The sequence below is a fragment of the Ixodes scapularis genome, unplaced genomic scaffold (assembly GCF_016920785.2).
Source record: "Ixodes scapularis isolate PalLabHiFi unplaced genomic scaffold, ASM1692078v2 PGA_scaffold3__209_contigs__length_174095766, whole genome shotgun sequence".
Taxonomy (NCBI): domain Eukaryota; kingdom Metazoa; phylum Arthropoda; class Arachnida; order Ixodida; family Ixodidae; genus Ixodes; species Ixodes scapularis.
The window spans coordinates 5,959,844-5,978,242 of record NW_024609868.1 but is presented as its reverse complement, the minus strand read 5'-3'; positions in this window follow the sequence as shown (position 1 = coordinate 5,978,242).

The following is an 18,399-nucleotide window of genomic DNA, read 5'->3' as shown; positions in this document are numbered from 1 at the left end:
AAATACGGCAGAGATCATAGGACGGAATACTTGTTTTACGTTCGTATGTCTTCCACATAGAATGTACCTCGATTCTGGAAACTATACGAGATTGGGGAGATATATATATACGATCACGACTCTTGTGGCCAAATCTGAAAACATTGCTCGACGTGCAAAAGGTTAACACCAGAGTTTGCTCAAAACGTTTCCAAAGCTCTCTCTCTCCCTCACTCTTTCTTTCTTTCTCGCGCTCGTGGGAATTCAGGAGGCACTCTGTGCAGCCATTTACAACATGGTCGCATGCGGGCCGTGCCGCCACAAAGTCGTGGGACTTGGAAGACCCCGCCGTAAACTTTCCAAGCGCGCGGCAGCTCAGCGGACGCGAAAATTGTGGGGACAGTTAGTTTTATACGAGGCGGGAATTGCAGTGAAGGTGCCCGCTTAACTCTCGTGCGGCTAATTAGACAGTGCGCGAATCATCCTCCGCGCGCACGTTTATGAGATACGCTCTTGCGTTGTTGCTTTGCGCAAAGCCGCCTTTCTCTCACGGAAACCAACGAGCTTGAAAAGTATCGCGGCAATAAATATTTACCACCATTTTGCGGGAACTATTGTGACCTCGTAGAGTTGAAAGGGACGCTGAGAGGAACCCGGGTTCCTCGTCCCTGCGAGTGAAGTGCGGCGACAGTCGAGACGCTGCACGCGGTTACACTGCCGTGTTTAAGTACAGCGTGACATCACGTGACACTTCGTCACGTGATGTCATGATATCATTTGACGTCGTGAAGTTACGTGACGCTACATGGTCTCCACTTTCAGCGAATAAATGTTCCCCCTATATATAGCAGAAAGGTGTCTCCGCAACATTTGACTGGAAAATTGGGACGTCAGATGACGCTGCGACGTCCAGTAAACCCCGCCAATAACGGCTATGCGGTGGGAAACTGAGGGAGAGGAGGAGACGAGAGCGCACGGGAACGCCAGAGCCTCTATTGACGTCATAAAAATGTCATGATCTCGCCGGTCGCGATCCTAGCGGCGTCCCAACAGTTGGGGTGAATGTGGCAGACGCCTGTTCTGCCGCAAGTCGCTCTCCAGCCTGGCAGTTAATGATACTTGGCAAAGTCTCCACGCTTCGCAGACGCGTAGATGTTACTATGAAGGAATCGTTTTGGTAGGCAGTCCTCGTTTATTTACTCCCTAAGACGCAGACGGTCCAGCGAAACAGCATATCGATAGAGGTGTCATTCGACAACAGGTAAGAAAGCCTAAGTGCTGAAGTTTCCTGCGACACTAAAAAACGCCATCGTGTACGTCACACATTGGACAGGACTATAGACCTGGACTGGGACTCGGGCTCTCACTGATTGGACACGGGTTCCGGCCGAACGATGACGAAGCACTCGTGTCCAATCCGAGGCTTACAATGGCCTTCTCTAGTGACGCAAGAGTATTCAGCACTTAGGTTTTTGTTATCTAAGAGGCGTTGCACTCGAGAACATCATCATCATCATACTCCTTTGATGGTAATGACCCCAACATTTTCGCGTCACATCGCGAAAATCAAGAAAGAGGGCTGATACCACAACAGTTTTAATGCGTAAGTCAAGGCAGATTAGCAGAAAACAAACGAAGAGACGCCGACGGCGTTCGATGGAATGGGCGGCCACTCTCTAAGTATAACGGTTGCACGACGTCCAAGCTCGTCTGCTCGTTGCGGACCTCGTGCGGTTGTTTACCCCCGACCTCTACCATTGACGAAACGAGCTTTGCTGCCTGGTCATCGCGCACTCCTTCGTGCTACTAGCTGTGTTGTTCTCCGATTCCCGTCCCCCTTTCCTCGTTCCCATGCGCTAAAAACGCATTTTGGCGCACTTAATTGTTTGCCGCATAGCGTGCACGTCGGTGCACATTGAGCACTTCGATAGTGACACCGGAGCTGAACTCATGGCGTCGTTAGACAGAAGCCTCCGTGAAGAAACACGTATGCCGCCACGACTTCGCGGCACAAACCTGCGCAGGTGAATATACTATACCCGGACATCTGACGCAAAGTCTCTCGCGGCGCCACGTCGGCGCTGCAAAACAATCTTGCTGCTATGCGTGAGCTTCCATGTTAAAACAAGCTCGTTCTTCTTCGGAAACTATAAAACAAGAGGAAGCAATTGGGAGGCGGAGCAATATATGTGCTTTTGAGAGGAATACGTAACTGGAAAAGCTCTAACAACGCCCGTATATATATACATATATATACATATATATATATATATATATATATATATATATATATATATATATATATATATATATATATATATATATATATATATATATATATATATATATATATATATATATATATATATATATAAAAAGACAGCTTTAGGACATTGTTATGTAAGGAAGGCGAGGGAATTTCACTACTCGACAGTGTCGAATCGTAAAGGCACCTAAGTCCAAATTTACCGTGTTCCCCGTATGAGTTGATAGCCCGAGAACGCCAGAGTGTTTTGCGCCCAATACTAGTCACAACGATCCGAAAACTGAAGGTCTATTTCAAAAACGACGTAGTCATTGGTACATATATACCTACCGCATTTCGAGCAAGGTATTGAAGAAAAAAACAAAAAAAACAGCACCAAAAAAAAGGAAGAAAAGAAATTCCGCAGGGGTCTACCGACAGGGGGAGATAGCGAGCTTTTTTACAAGAAACACCAGAGCAAAATACTGACGCACACGCGCTCGAATCCCGGAGAAAAGCTCACCGGAGAAAAGCTCACCGTAAAACCGGCGGATGCGGAGAAAAGTTCACCGTTTCTTTTTTCTTCTTTTTATATGGAGGCTGTTAAATCATGCGTAATATATACCCCCCCCCCCCCCCATTTATTATCATTAAAATTCGTCAACTTTGTAAAAAAGGAAATGTTTTTTTTTGTATTATTTGTTAAGCTTATTGGGTATATTGCTCCCAAGTTTATGATTGCGTTCCAGTGTTTTCTGGGGCTTACTTTCTAGGCAACGAAGGCCTAACTGAAAGCTTTATAAACTTGAAGAACAGGAAAATGTTCGTAAACTTAATAATGTCTGCCTGAAACTTCAATATCAAAACTGTAAATTCCGAAAATCAAAAGGTGAATGCGCAACAACGCGATGCCTGAAATTCTCTTCGAATCTTCTGTTAACCTATAAAACAGGATAAAACAGACAGTTGGATATCGAGGTTTCATTCTTCCAAGGACGTGCACGTTTTCTGGCCATTCGTGCTGGTGTTTTCACACGTTGCCTTTGTGTGAAAGTGCTCTTCTGCGACGAGCCACCAATGACCTTCAGAGCTGCACACTGGCGCTGTTGTTACTTGTGACTCATATAAGAACTAGTCTTCTGTAAGGTAGTGAATTGGGCGAGTTGGTAAACGTTATACATGATGAAAACCGCTCAAACGACGACGACGGAGTGAAGACAACAAACACGACAGGACGAAGCTGTTCTCGCAACCAAAGTTTTATTAGTGAAATTAACAGAAGACAAAACAGCGTAGCCGCCACTGTTTACATGAACTAATACATACTTATCTATCAGGCACTACACAACTTTTGGAGCTGAAGCGGTTCACACACCGCAATTCACATTAGCTGGCAAAGAACAAACTTCTTTATTCTTGCAGAGCTACCGACGGCGCATTATCAGCTGCCAATAAATTGTTGTCTTTCTTACCGCTGTCCAATGTTCTGATTTTGAACTTGCGGCTTCATTAATATACAGAATTGGTGATTACTAATTTCCGAAGAATTAGTAAATATGCCCAATGAACTTCAAGAATATTACAAATAAAGGACATATTTTTAATGAAGTGACGAATTCGAATTGTGTTAAATTGCAACGTTTGATGCAGAATCTGCTAAGCTAAGGAAAATAAAAAAAATAAAAAAAATCGGTTAGCTTTTCTCCGCATCCGCTCAAAAGCCAGTGAGCTTTTCTCCGAATCTGCCAGTTTAGCGGTGAGCTTTACTCCGGTGAGCTTTTCTCCGCCGCCCCACGCGTACACGAGCTGATCGCATTTTACAGAAGTGATTTTGCTGAAAGCGTATATGCACGCTCAATAAGCGGACCGCATCGCGCTGACCGCTGCCAAAAAACTTTGCAAAACAGTCTTTCGAGCTGTATACGTAGCGGCGGTACCCTTCAATAAAAGTTTGCGAAAGAAAAAAAAAACAGCAACAACCAAAAAAACTTACTGAGTCTTCCAGAATAAAAAAAAAAGTACTTTATTTAAGAAAAAAATTAGGTTTTCTTCACGTGGGAGTAGAACTGACGGCAGTCTCTTATCTTAGGAACAGCGGCGACGTCCGGCCATCCGATTCCTGGGAGCGCTGAGACCCCAGAAAGCTTCTACGCTTCGCTGTTTCGTTATCAGAGGCGAAATTGGACAGCGTGGGCCAACACGAATCAAACAGGTATGAATATCGGTTCCGCTAGGTATGACACTTCGAGGCACTTGAAGTTACGACGGAGGATGTGTCCGTTGCTAAGAAACTGTCCAAGAAAAAAAAAAAACTTGTTATAGCAACAAGTTAAAAATAAAAGTTTGGAAACATTCCTGGAACCAATACTGTGTTAAGCTTTCTTTTTATGTCAAAGTAAAAAACAACATCGCGATGAGACATCGAGTAATTTGATTGTGCACAGACAGATAATCGTACAGAAAAAGACGATCATTGCGAATTTCGTAAAGTTCCTTGTTTTTTTTTTCTTTTTTTCTTTTTTAAACCAAAGGGGTCACGCACCAGAGATTGGCGTATTGGTAATTTTTTTCTCGGAAATTGCTAAAAAGGCGCATGAATGAGACAACGATCACATTCTCCTAGAAGCATTATCTTTAAACCCCGAGTCTGAGGAGGAAACTTAAAAAAATAATAGGAGTAACAGAAAAAAAAACAAAAAAACTTTTAAGTCTTTCTGCATTGCTGAAGAAGAAAGAGCAGCGGAGCTGTACTATGTGCCGCCATCTATGAGCGACGGCGGCAACCAAACTGGTTGTCTGGTTGCTGCCGTCACTCATAGATGGCGGTAGCTGTCCAGAGTTTTGTGTCGACATTTGTTTGGTACCGGACACAAAACTGGGGAAACCAGCCCTTAACAGCTCCGCTGTAAAAGGTGACACACAAGGGTTTCAAACTCAGCTGAGCTGAGTTTGAGACGCTTGTCTGTCCCCTTTTTTCCTCTTTGTTCTTCAGATTTTAAACATCACGATTATTACGCACCGGCTTGCCTGCATGCTGACTATTTTTTTCTCCTATGCGAAACGCAAGTTCGTCTGCTTCCTGCACAGCGATTGCGATAATCACGGCAAGCCGAGCTCTTATTGGCTGATTGAAAAAAATAATAGTGGGTATACCTCATGGCATTTAGCACTGAGGTGTACCCACTGTCCTTCCGATCAAAGCCAATCAGAACGCGGCGTCGTTCTGACGTCACCGCGACCCTGCGCAAGAAGCAGACGACTTGCTCTCCGAATAGTCACTGGCAGCTTAAGAAACGCAGTGTGTGGCAAGTCCCCAACATTTTATTATCGCTCCGCAGCCAACCAGATTGCTTTAGCATTAGCCGATAAGAACGCCGAAGAACCAATCAGGAAGCAAAAAGCGTGATAATAATAATAGGCCACGCCCCGCGTTTCGTAAGCTAACAGGGACCATAGCCTCACGAATAGCTGTGCTGTGGCTTCTCTTGTACGTTGTTATTTATTCTTCGTTGTTATTTTTTTTACATACATATATATTAAACTTTCCAAGACAGCGGAAGTTTAAACTCAAATTCATTATGTAAATTTTTTTTCTTTTATATTAAATGAAGAACGCCAAAAAACACACACACACAAATTTTCGTCCCACCAAACATGTCAAACTTGCTCTCCCTTGTTTTTTTTTTGTTTTTTTTGTTTTTTTTACGTAGTGCATAGTGAGCACAAGACAGCGAAGCGCATATATCTTAGAGAGGTGCGCATGTGAGTAGTGCCGACAAAATAAACATATTCTGTAACATAGTCTTCGGTCTCCGTTGATTACACAGGCAATTTTCACTGGTATTACGCACGGAAGGGATTAAACTACAATAGTAATCCCAACTTAATTATTACGGATACTTCACCTGAAATATGCGAAGTTAACTTCAAACGAACGATACCCGGGAAATATTATTATATGTTAGCCTTAAATATTGATTAATATAAGTGGAAAAAAAAGCAAATTTTATTTCAGTTCTTTTTTACGTTTTCTTGTAGAAGAAACAATCATACAATATTGCAAAATATTTCTGTCCGGGACTTGGCTTTGCTTCTAAACCTGTGGCCTCAACACTCACACATTGAACGAAAAAGTAGGATTCCAATAGGCGTGAAATAGTTTACTCACTTTTGTAACTTCGAGAATACACGTGCAAATAGCCATCAAGTGAAAGCTGCCTGCAGCCAATATGGGCTGCGTGTTGTTGCATACACTAGTAAAACGAATATAACATCCACTTTCCCTTGTTGCCGTTGTTGTTTGTAATATTACCACTCAATCCTATAATTTCAAGCTTCTTAGGAGGCATTGCACAAACCAATAGTTACACTGATAAAGGTTATGCACCACAAACGATTCCGGGTCCTTTACTCTTTTGGCCAACCCCAGTTTTGATGTCGGAAGGAATTCAAGAAGGTTTTAGCAATTCGTTCCATCAGTGTAACCCAATTGCACGGTAAGATATTGACGTACTACGCTTTTCCTTTCCTCTAGCAGGCGTGCTATCGTCTGAGCAATATAAAGTAACTCCCAAAAATAAAGTGAAAAAAAAAATGTAACCGCAATTTTCTGTCTCGAAAGACGGTGCACAGCACTTCCATAATAGTAGAGCAGAGTCTTTCAAATGGGTGGTTCTTCGGTGCATGGCGACTTGAAGGGAGAGAACCTGGAGCTTACATTTTGAGTGGGATGTCATATCAAATACACGCCTCGCCGAACAGTAACATTGCAACGGACAGATTCTGGCAGAAGCAGCAAGAAAATAAGCTTTCTCCCAGTCGCTAAACACTATATTTCGCCACCAAAGAAAACTAAATCTGAAATTCCCACTCCCTCCTACTCTAAGACGTGTTATTCTGACAGCTGTATTTTTTCACAACCACTATAGTCTTCTACAAGACCACCTAATGTTGCTGTTGTTTGTATTACATACGCGACCGTATAGAACAACTTCCCAACTGAACAAACAAGATAGGTAGCGGAAGAGGGTTGCTTTTCTTTGTGTTCCGTCGTTAATTCTAGAGAGTTTCAAAATGGCGATTGACTGGAGGGTCTTGGAACGCTTGACCTGTATGTCTTTGAAGAGGCCATGGCGGCAGCAGCAGCAGGGCTGGAAGAAACGGCTTCTGACAACCACGGTGAGCGGTCGGAACGGACACGGCGACTCTGCGGAGGCTCTGAGAAGCAGACGGCTCACGAGGAGGCGTGCAATCAGGACCGTTGACAAAACAACAACCACAGCAAGAACAGGAGACAAGAGGCATCCGCGAGTGGCCGACTGCCCAACAGCCCCCACCGCCTATCAACGTGACCGCTCTTCGTGGAGACGCGGTGCCAGTCGGGTGGAGGTATGCAGATCGAGGGAGGAGATCCGCTCCCTGCATTAGCTTCGGCGGCGAAAATAGCATCGTCAAAGAAAGACGGAGGAAAAGGAAGGGAGGGACAACAAAGCAGAACTTGAAGGGGCGGGCGAAACCAAGCTGCCCCGAATTATGTGTTCGGTCGGACGTTCGGCGGATGGTTTTTTTTTCGGCTATTACGCGGTATAAAGAAATGGAGAGATGGATGGGAGGGGGGGGGGGGGGGGCGTTTTTATTGTTTTTTTTTTTTTTTAAGTATGTAGGTTACGCGAATCTCTGTGGGACGAGGAGTACGCCTAATGGTCGAGTGTATTCTTCCTCTGCGTAGGTGATCGAGGAATAGTCTGAAGATTATCGCCCAGATAATTTCACTTTGCTTGCCACTGGGCAAGCAGAGTTCGGTATATTTTTTCAAGAAAAACATGGGAGTGCTACCTCGAAGAATTCAAAGCGTCTGTTGTTTGTAGAAATTTAATTTTATTGTCACTAGTGATTCTATGGCACGTTGAAAAACCTTATAGGGCATTGCAGAAGATTGTGAACCCTTAAATCGCTTCTACAAGATGCCATTCTGGTATGCAGTGTCTGCCATGATTTCCGTTGTCGTTTTTGTTGTTTCCTTTTTTGTTTTGTCCTTAGACCGGACTGCCTTGCTGTCGGTCCCATTACAGCTGCTTTTGTTGCTGCTTAACTATATGTAGCGTCTTTGAACCTCTCCGCACGACTTTCCGAGCTTACTTAAATTTAGATTTCCACACCACAATTGTGCTCGCGTTTACGACAATGATTTCGTGGCTTTTGCCGTGCTGGCAATATAGAAAACGCGACAGAGATAGCAAAAATTCGAAATCTCATTTTCTTCGTCATGCTTATTTTATATGTCTAGAAAGCTGTGATCAAATTTTTTTCTTCACTGCAATGTTTTTGCATAGGAATCTAGGTGCTCCTATTTGGTGTTCAACGCCAACTTGCTTGGGTTAGAATGGCCGGCTTTGGGTTCGTGTGTATACTTTTCCTTTGAACACTTTTGATTGATTTTGTTCTCAAATATTGTCCGCTAACTATAAATGTATTTGAACTCATAAATCTACTACCATAACTGACTTTAAAAATTTGAGGTTTCCTTATGCTCAGATAATGGCCCGCGACAATCAAATGAATAAACTATTAAAGAAAATTTTCAGAAAGGTCCATTGGTGGATTTTTAGGGAATACGTTTGAATGACCCTTGGGAAAAGCCACACACGTCCCACTTTGTGAATCGCTCCCTTTCACTTTTCTGTTTTTGCTGCCTCTTGTAAGCCTCATTAGGGGGTCAGTGTTCGCATTTCCCAAAGGGGGACATGTGTGGTGTTTCCCAAGGGTAATTCTAACGCATTCTCTAAGAATCCACCAACGGATCTTCCTGTAATTTTTTTCAGCGATTTTCTCTACTCTGCTTGTCAGAGTACCTCGACGCTCTTGGATCGGCCATCCATATCACTGGTGGAAAGAACCACATCCATATCACTTGTGGAAGGAACCGCACTCCTCGTTTTAGCTACAGACACAAATCACAGCCCAGGCACCATTACTACGGAAACCCAGAGCGAAGAACAACCGGCGACGGCAAAGCAGCAACTTAGCACGCCCGCATCCCAACGCGCCGCAGCGCGTCATCCTCTATGACTTTGCACCGCCTGTGCACGTGACTGACGAAAACGAAAGGGCTCGTTTTGACGAAAACTCGGTGGTGTCTGTCAGTTTGTCAGTGCCGGGAAGAGGGGACGAGGTTTATGTGTGCTGACGTCAGCGCTTCGGACCACTGGTAGCGTCGCACGGGTCACTCTCTCCCCTTCCTTCTTCCTCTCTCCCCGGCGTTGTCAAACGAGAGACACCGTCGGGTTTTCGTCAAAACGAGTGTTCTAATGCTAACGCATTAATAAAACTGTCATGCTCGTTCATGTGCAGTGCTTCTCAGTTTAAAATAATTACGATATAAAAAAGTATACTTCCCTGTTGCTGTTTTTTTATGCTCCACAAATCTTTTAAGGACAGTGGGCGAGGAATTTTCTTACGCCACCCTCTCTATAGGACATAAGCGGAGCGCGTTTAGAAGTGACCCGAATAATCTTCAGACGGAGATCAAGCGTGTCTGAACTAAAAGAATTCGGGATGCATAGCTCCATTATCGCCGTTACAAATTACACGAATTGATCTTAGCACAAAACCTCTCAACAAAAGTGGCACTTAAAAAAAAAAAAGTTTAGAGTAAAATGACGGCCGCTTGAGGTGACTCATGGCAGAGGCACCGTGATAGTGCCATGACCTCCTCAGGTAGACTTGTTGCGCAAGACGGAAGCCGCCCTTTAACGAGGGCTGTAGACGCCTCTCCGGCGCCACGGCCTCATCATCGTGCCCAGATCGCCCGACCACTGCCCGGCCTCTGCAACGAAAACAGCACGCTCTTCAGCAATACTACCTAGAAGACAAGGCCTGCTCATGACGTCATCACCAGCGGACCTCGTATACCCGCCCCAAGCGGCAAATATGCTGAAGTTCTACGAGAGCCGCCACATAGCAGCAGACGCGTCATTATGACCTTTGACCTTATAATCTCGGGTTGGAAAAGTCATAAGATCCTTACGGCCTTTGGGGTAAAAAGAGGCCGGCCTTATTTTTCAGGTTGACTATGGAGGTTTGCAGATACGACTTCTGGGTTCCGCCATCTCGTTGCTGGTGTGCGTAGGTCGTTTGATAGCCATGCCTTCCAGGGCGTGCCCACAGTTACACTGCAACACAGTTGCCGGGACTTGCTCCCAAACAAGGAATGTTCCACCGATGGTGGCCATACTAGCTTTTTGAAACGCGGCTGCTTGCAAACGTCAATACTTGCTCAACTCCTGAGCTGACAGTGCGATAAAGGCCATACGTGCCCGTCGGACCACTCATGCTTCACCACCCGCCACGTGCTCACGCTCCTCCCACCGCCGGTACCCGCGTGCAGAGAGCCGGGTCACGTGATGTAAGGGAGCTGGTTGATTGATCCGGGGCCAGTTGGGATAAACGTATAGTATAATGACACTCTTGGGGTGGAGTTCTCTTCGTGATTCGAGTCCAAACACAGGCGGAGGAGCGTCGTGCTGGCAAATCGGTTTCCGTATAACGGCGGCACGAGCAGTCCGTGCACGTTCTGGTCGTTCTTGGTCGACTGCGTCGTTGGTCTAGCTCCTTGCGGGCTTAGGAACTGCCTGAAAATGGTTCGTTGGCGTTCTATATTACACCGCCATTTTGTTTAATGTAAACCCGGGTGGCGCAGTTTCTTTTTTTCTTTTTTCTGGCTGACTAGTTGACGTTTTGCAACGGTCACCAGACCATCGACGTTTTGTGGAACTCGCTGGGTATACTAAGAAAAATTATAATGTGCTTATTATACTGCCTAGCATTATGAGTCACATTCAGCTGAAGAAACGCAGAATATTTCCTACTGTTATCATACGTCTGGCTTCGAAATTCGCCCTTCGGCGTTTTTTTTTTCAAGTTAAAGTTCAAAATTATTGTTTCTTTTCAGAAAAGAAGGGGAAGGAGAAAAAAAAAACCAGACTGGTCGTCGCTTGACAAAGTTTCTGCTGCCCACCAGCAACGGGACAAACTATTATACATAATAGTGACCCATAAAACAAAACTTAGATAAAAGCGGAACACAAAACGTTAAACAAAAGAGATCTGAGGCACCCTACGTAAATTTCTTACAAGACAAAAATCCTATCAAAAATAGGCATGGATAAAACGGGAGAAAGAAAGAACGAATATACTTTCTGCTCAAACTCATCAAATCGGTTCCAAATCTATGTCTACTATTTATAATATTTTGCAAAGAAACCTGCAGCTTCTGGAGGCCATAGCCTGTTCTCGAGCAAGGCGTTGACAATGCAGGCATCCTCCGCTTCATATTGGCGATTGATAAAAAACAAGTTGATTTTGCCTTACACACATTTGATATCTCATAAGAAGCGTATAATTGTAATGCTTTGTAATTAGAACTCTGCATTTTTTTAATACATGTAATGTGTGAGCGTTGAACTCCGCATTGCACATAAATGGGATGATTTTTTTGTTTTCTGAAAGATATTCAAGTGATGCATATTCATAGCCGCTGTGTTACCCCAAACAAGGAAGCAGTAATTGTAGCAAGAGTAAAAGAGGGCGTTATAAAGAAGGATGTTGACGTTTATAAAAAAAAGATATCGACAGTTAAAAAGAAAGATGTCGACGTTTGTAAATAATGCCCGCAACTTTTGAAAGTCTGCCAGTTATATATTGTACTTCGGCGTCCCAGGTCATGCACTCATCAAATATCCCACCGAGGACCTTTACGTTTTGTACAAAGTCAGTATCGGCTGATGCCATATAGTCGCCACGGCTGAGGAGCGAGAATTAGATGATCGGCGCACACCGCGTTCTGCGTTTCTTCAGCTATCAGTGATTAGCAAACACCCAATCACTCGGTAATCAACGGAGAGGGCTCAACAAATGGTAATACCGAAATCCTTTTCTGTCCTGTGGCACAGAGCCCAACTGGAGCACGTGAAAAGTCACGCTCATTGCCATTGGGCAAAACTTCCTTTTTCGGTTTTACCTGTGCGGGAGTTTCCGACGGTTGCTTTCCTAAAAGTATTTAACGCTACTTTCTTCTCTTTTTTTTCTTTGGGGGGGGGGGGGGGGGGGGGGTGGATGAAGCAGGCGCGTTAATATACGTGGCTTGCACCGACGTTACATCGCGTACTTTTGACCACCATGCAAGAGGGAGAGAGGAAGCTGCTTTTGTAAGGATTTTGAGTGATGGGTCAATCTTCTATAATCTTCTAAAAGCAGAATAGCGGCGTTTGTTAAAATCTTGGAGCCAGGAAAGAGGATCGTGGTTAGAGGGGAGCTCCTTCTTTCCCTCTTCTCTGATAGCTATCGGAGCGCTCTTTGGACGACGTCACGTGAAAACCATGTATTGGATAGAGTGGAGGTTCTGTCCTCATCCTGTAGAAACTGACCTGCCGCTTTCGAGTCAGCAGGGAAAAAAAAAAGAGAAACAACTGACTATCGTTTCAGCGAACGATGCCATTTCCTGCCACCCCATTGAGAACTGCGCACTACAAAATTCGTAGCTTTTTGTACACAACTGATCTTTCGATCTAAGCAATTAGCTTTGTTCCTAATGGCTGCGCTTATTAAGCACAAGCCCAAGCTACGCTGCGTATAGCCGCTGAGACAGGCATGGTTGGCAGGGTCCACATGCTTCTTTTTAGGTTCTACGATTAGCATAACACACATACGCAACGCAGAAGGAATGGGATCACATAACTTATAAGTAGGATTCCGTGTTTTCGGAGTTTATTTCTCGTGAGTTTCGGAGGGTGTTTTTCGGAGGTTATGTTTCTCTGGGGATTCGGGGTTTATCGGAGTTTATTTTTGTTTGATTTCCTATTTTTGGAAATCCAAAATTATTTTACTGCGCAAAATTAAAAAAAAAAATCAAAAACAAAATAAATAAGGACTAGTGAAGGCGAGCGGGTTGAACGTGAATACATAAAATTGAAAGAATAAAACACAGAGGACAAGCACAGAGGACAAGCACACCAAGAAAGTGGTTGTCCTGTGTTTGTTCTTCTGTCTTTTATTCTTTCAATTTTATGTAAAATAAATAAAGTTTGGGTACCATCATTCGTTGTCCCGAAGGAACCTCGACTTGCTAAAAGGCAAACCCCTTCTGTCAATAGTTCTAGATTTCAAAGGAAACCGATGTGGAATCTCCCTGGGACCACTGACCTTGTGCTCTTATAAAGTTTAGTTGTAAAACTCCGTCTTTTTTGCTGTTTATTTTGTCGCTGTGACCTCGAAATTCGGAGTTCTACGGATAAATCCGAATTTACGGAAAATTTACCGGCTTGTGTTTTTCGGATTTTTTATCGGATCTATCCGAAAACACGGAATTCTAAAAATATGAGCAAGCAAACGATTAGCAAATATCTTTTAAAATTTACGTAATTTCTTTTTTTTTTCTTTTCTTTTGCGCGTGAGTTTGGATGTTGCATCGCCAGTTCAAGAGACAAGAAAGCTAATAAACAACTTGAAAACCTGGAATGCATGCGCAATTTAAAGTCGTATACGCTCGCGAGGACCGCGTGTCATTTACGACGCTGTGTTAACGCTTTGCCGGCGAAATATGCATGATTTCCAAATTGTGTGTTTCCACAGATTTAGCGCATTTGTTCACTTTAAGACCGAAGTATCTCAAAGAAACTGTTTTCGGCCATACTAGACTTTGTGTGTGCATCTTTTCTCCAAACTGTTGTCTTTGGCCCAGTTAGAAATTTGTGTTTTGATTAGAAACCATGTCACGTGCGCACTTTAGAATACGAAAACAATTGCCAATGACGTACAAGAGTTTAAAAAAAAAAAGAATGATCAAAGCCAGCCCTTCTTACCTCCAAACGCACAAAATAAAAACAACAAAGAAAAAATACTACAAGGCATAGTGCAACCTTAACTTGTCAGCAGGCAAAATTGAAATCTCAAGCGTTTTTAATTTAAATTTCAGCGCAGACCACGCTTCTCGGTGGCTCCGCACGGTTAACCTCGCCGTGAAGTTCATCGCGTGAGCGACGTAATTCGCTCGAACACCTCCAAAGAAAACAAACAAACAAACAAAACAGTAATAAAAAACGCGCGAAAAAAACAAGAACATTGGTGAACGAGTTTTGTAGTTTTGTTTCCAGTCTCTAGCAACGTGCAAAAACGGGAGCTCGTTCGGTCCTCACCCCCTTTCCCTTCCTTTTTTTTTCTCCTTTTTTTCAGATGCAACAACTTTTTGCAATATAATAAATAAACAAATGCGAAAACTACTTGTTTAGCGCGCCCGCAGAAATACGTATGTACCGATCGCTCTCTGTCAAATTTCGTTTTACTGATTTGACTGCGAGAGAGAAGAAAGAAAGCAACATTGAAAAAAAAGGTTAAAGTACAAAAGAAACAGTACATATGGTTGGAAACCGAGGCGAGCCAGGATTTGTCTCGGCTAGTCTCGGCTATATACTCCGTTTCACCATACGATGGACCGCCGAGGACCCTATAGAAGTCGTCGAAGCCAATCCAATCCGGTGGGTACTTCGGGTGAACTACGACAAGTTTAGTCACGCGACATGTTTACGGCACCGGATTGGCTCGGATTGCTCGTAGCGTCCGCTGCGGCCCATCGTAAAACTAAAAAAAGGGCTCGGATATTCGTGCGCACGTTCGAGTTCAAATTAGGCGCGTCCTTGGCAACGCGAGTGGTAAGCGGGTTGAAGCGTCGTGACTCCTTACAATGAAATCTCCCAGCCCCGTGTATGTGTGCGTGTACGTGCGAGTGAAAAACGACTGCTCGATTCCGCTCGCATATAAACGGACACACACACGCAAAGAGCGTCGAAGGGCCAGCTCGATCCTTCCTCTTCTTCAGGCACGAAATTTCTACAATGGATGTGTTGGCTGCTTCGTTAGTCTTTTTGAAGACTCTTTTTCGTGGGTAGTCGGATTTTTTTTTTTCTTTGCGCGCACGTGCGGCTTTAGAACCGTTCCATCATCCTTGAGTCAACACGGGGAGCTAAGTGTTTCTCGAAAGAGCAGCGGAGGACAAAGGAACGATCGCGAGGTCGAACCACTAGCGCCTTCCTTTTGGTTTACGTGTGTTTCTTTGTTTTTATGTACTCTTTATTGGATTCCGCATGTACCCTAACATGTGTTGCATATGTATCAAAATAGCGTCTTCTGCCAGAAAAAAAGATAATTAAAGAAACCTGTCAAGGTTGCAGTCGATGACAGTTTTTTGCTACTACAGAAAGCTTCGATTTCTTTAGTTTAAAATGCCAGTCTTGTTATTGATATTGCTATATTTTGACAGCAAAGCGGTGGATTAGTTTAAGCTACGAAACCAGTGCGAATTTCCGAGATGAACCGGCTATCAAACACCTGTTTTAATATTTAAAAAAATCTTTACGGATGATTATAACACTAAAATTTTAATATGCCTAATATTGTTATGTTATGACTCGAATTTCTCAATACTTGGTTTTTGAAATATATAGACAAACGTAACATAAGGGTAGCTAGCGCGAAGAACTTGAAATTGACGCTCCTAGAATCCTTAGAGGGCATTTGACGTTTCGCTGAAACAAAGTTTCCCTGACGAAGCGAAGATTTTTTTTAGCGAAACGTCTGCTACTACTTTCAGGATTCTGGAAGGTGTATTTTCGAGACAAAGGCAAAATACACAAAGCTTGGATAAACAGAAGACGACATTAAAAAGTTTTAGTAGATTGTTCAGGCCCACTCCGACGACGCCTTTGAGCATGAGTCGATATAGGACTGATCTGCTAAAACTCTCTTCTGAGCCGCGTTTGAATTCGATCCTTTTCTACATCTATTCTAAACACTATATAAATATGCGCGGCATGGAACGTAAATTCACTCATCGTATACGTCTAATATTCTAGACAAATTGATAGTTGTTCCATGGTTAACGTACGTGTATGGATGTTTTTGCAAATGGTGTGGGTTCTAGTAAGGGCCTGCGAAAACCAAATTTGAACGTAATTGCATAGCCATAAAAGCTTTGCACTGCCTTTCCACTTTTTGCACTGGTTATTTGTTTTTTTACTAAAACTTTTGTTAGATATATTGCTGCTTCAAAGTTGCCTTTTTTTTTCTCCTTGATCCTTCACCACCAACTCAAACTAGAGGTATATTATCAGCACTATTGATCATAACTGCATTTACAAACTGGCACGGCCGGTGCAGCAATAATTACGTTATTCAGTGCAAAACAAACCAACGCCAAGAATAGCAGCAAGCAAACAACTCATGTCTGCAGCAACGAGTCAGCAACGCTCTGATTTTTCCCTCCTAATGCAGTCACGACCTCGAACGAAACGACCACGCGCAGTCACGATGTGGAAGTACGGCAATATCACCGAGGAGGCAAGAAGGCCCTTCCCTTCCCGAACGTCATCAACGGTGGGCAGTGCCGTTCAGCTTGCGACAGCGTCGCCGCCGTAGCGTCACGCAGCGTCTCAGCTTCGGAGTGTTTGCTGCTAGGATGGTGGGCCACTAGCGATGACGGCGTAGGCAGGCCTCTTCTTCTATAGGTGCTGTTGAGTATGCGTCCTCTCCAAAGGCAAGCGAGGAACCGCGCAGCTCGTCGAAACTTTCGTGTTCCCGGGGTGCACAAATTAATCGCCTCGCCATCACCCGGGATTAATTGGATATAGGGTGGCTCTCGGAGAGTTTCGGTTCGCAAGATGGCAGCACACGGGCTGTTGCTGAAAGGTCGGTGCTCAGGGTCACTTATGGGACCCACAGGAGATTTGAATTGAGATCGTAGAATCGCCTTCTGCGGTACAAAAAGTGTGAAATGAAGGTCAAAAACGCTAGAGCTGTACTGCCGGCGTAAATAAATAAAAAATAAAGTTTTGAGCCTCTCATTATTGCTGTGCAGCCAATGAGATTGAAGCGTTAGCCGATGGGACCTCCAACGAGCCAATCACGAAGTCAGAAGCATATAATAAGTCACGCCCCTGCGTTTCTTAAACTCTCAGTTACACTAAATATAAAACAAAAGAAAAAAAAAGTTTGAGTTGTGGAAATCATTGTGACGTTTCCCCATTGTCAGTGCCACGAAGCAGAAACTTCGTTTTGGGGTCCACCTAAATATATTGGGCGCCCGCGAGAAAACCGAAGCCTGTATTTTGCACCGCAAAAAAATAAACTAGACAGCGCGGAGAGCTCGAACTCCGTCATAACGTAGACCCAGTCGTTCGAGCACGCGGTGCAAACGTTTCAGCACCAACCGTTATCTTATTAAAAAGTTATAAGTGATTTTCATAAATTTTCAATGGTGACGCACTGTTCGAACGCCGAAAGGCGGACGCCAGCATTCGGCGCGTTCGAATGCGTCCGAAGGGTGAGTAGGGACAAAGCATTTGAGTCGGAGCTCGACTCTCTGGCGGCCCCCCGCTTTTTCGTCTCCTCCTCTTCCGCAGTTGCTGCCCGTATAGCAAAAATAACCCGCTTTGTTCTGTCAGTCAGGCAGCGTGTAATCCAATCAGTTTTTTTTTTTTTTTTGGACGGGGGCAGGGTTTTATGCAGGCACACGCCAAGATTAACATCGGATTTGGCTATTGGCCCCAGAACGTTCAAGAACTTTCCGCGGTATCCTTTTGTTCGACATGTATAAAAACAAAACAAGTTGCCCAAAGAGATAGAAGGCTGAGATCCCGGACGTTTTAATTTCTGACTTCTCGGATGCGACGCAAACAAACGAATGCAAACCAGCGTAAAAATACAGGTTTTCCTTTTTACCTCGCTTTTTCTTATTTCTCTATTTATCGATTCTTTTTTTTTTTTTTTCTTTGACGCACGTAAAAATAACGTTAAGAATTGAGCCAAAGCATGGAGCGTTCGCGCGGAGCGCTTGTATCTTGAAACCCTTGGAGAGTTCTTTTTTTCTTTTTCTTTCTTTTTTCTTTTAAACTTTTGACACGCATTATCGTCACGCGCTTTACTTATTTTGTCGGGTTTTAGACCGGTAATGTTACTATGAGTTAGTGAATGCGCAGATTGTAGCACTCTAAGAGGCTAAATCCATTATTTCGTTCGTATCCTACTCCTGCATTAACGCAACACTGTAAAAAAAAAGTGTTTGGATTGTATTTTTTTGCTTAAACCAATCCTAGAAGACTTCGAAGGATTATTGACCGACGACGATG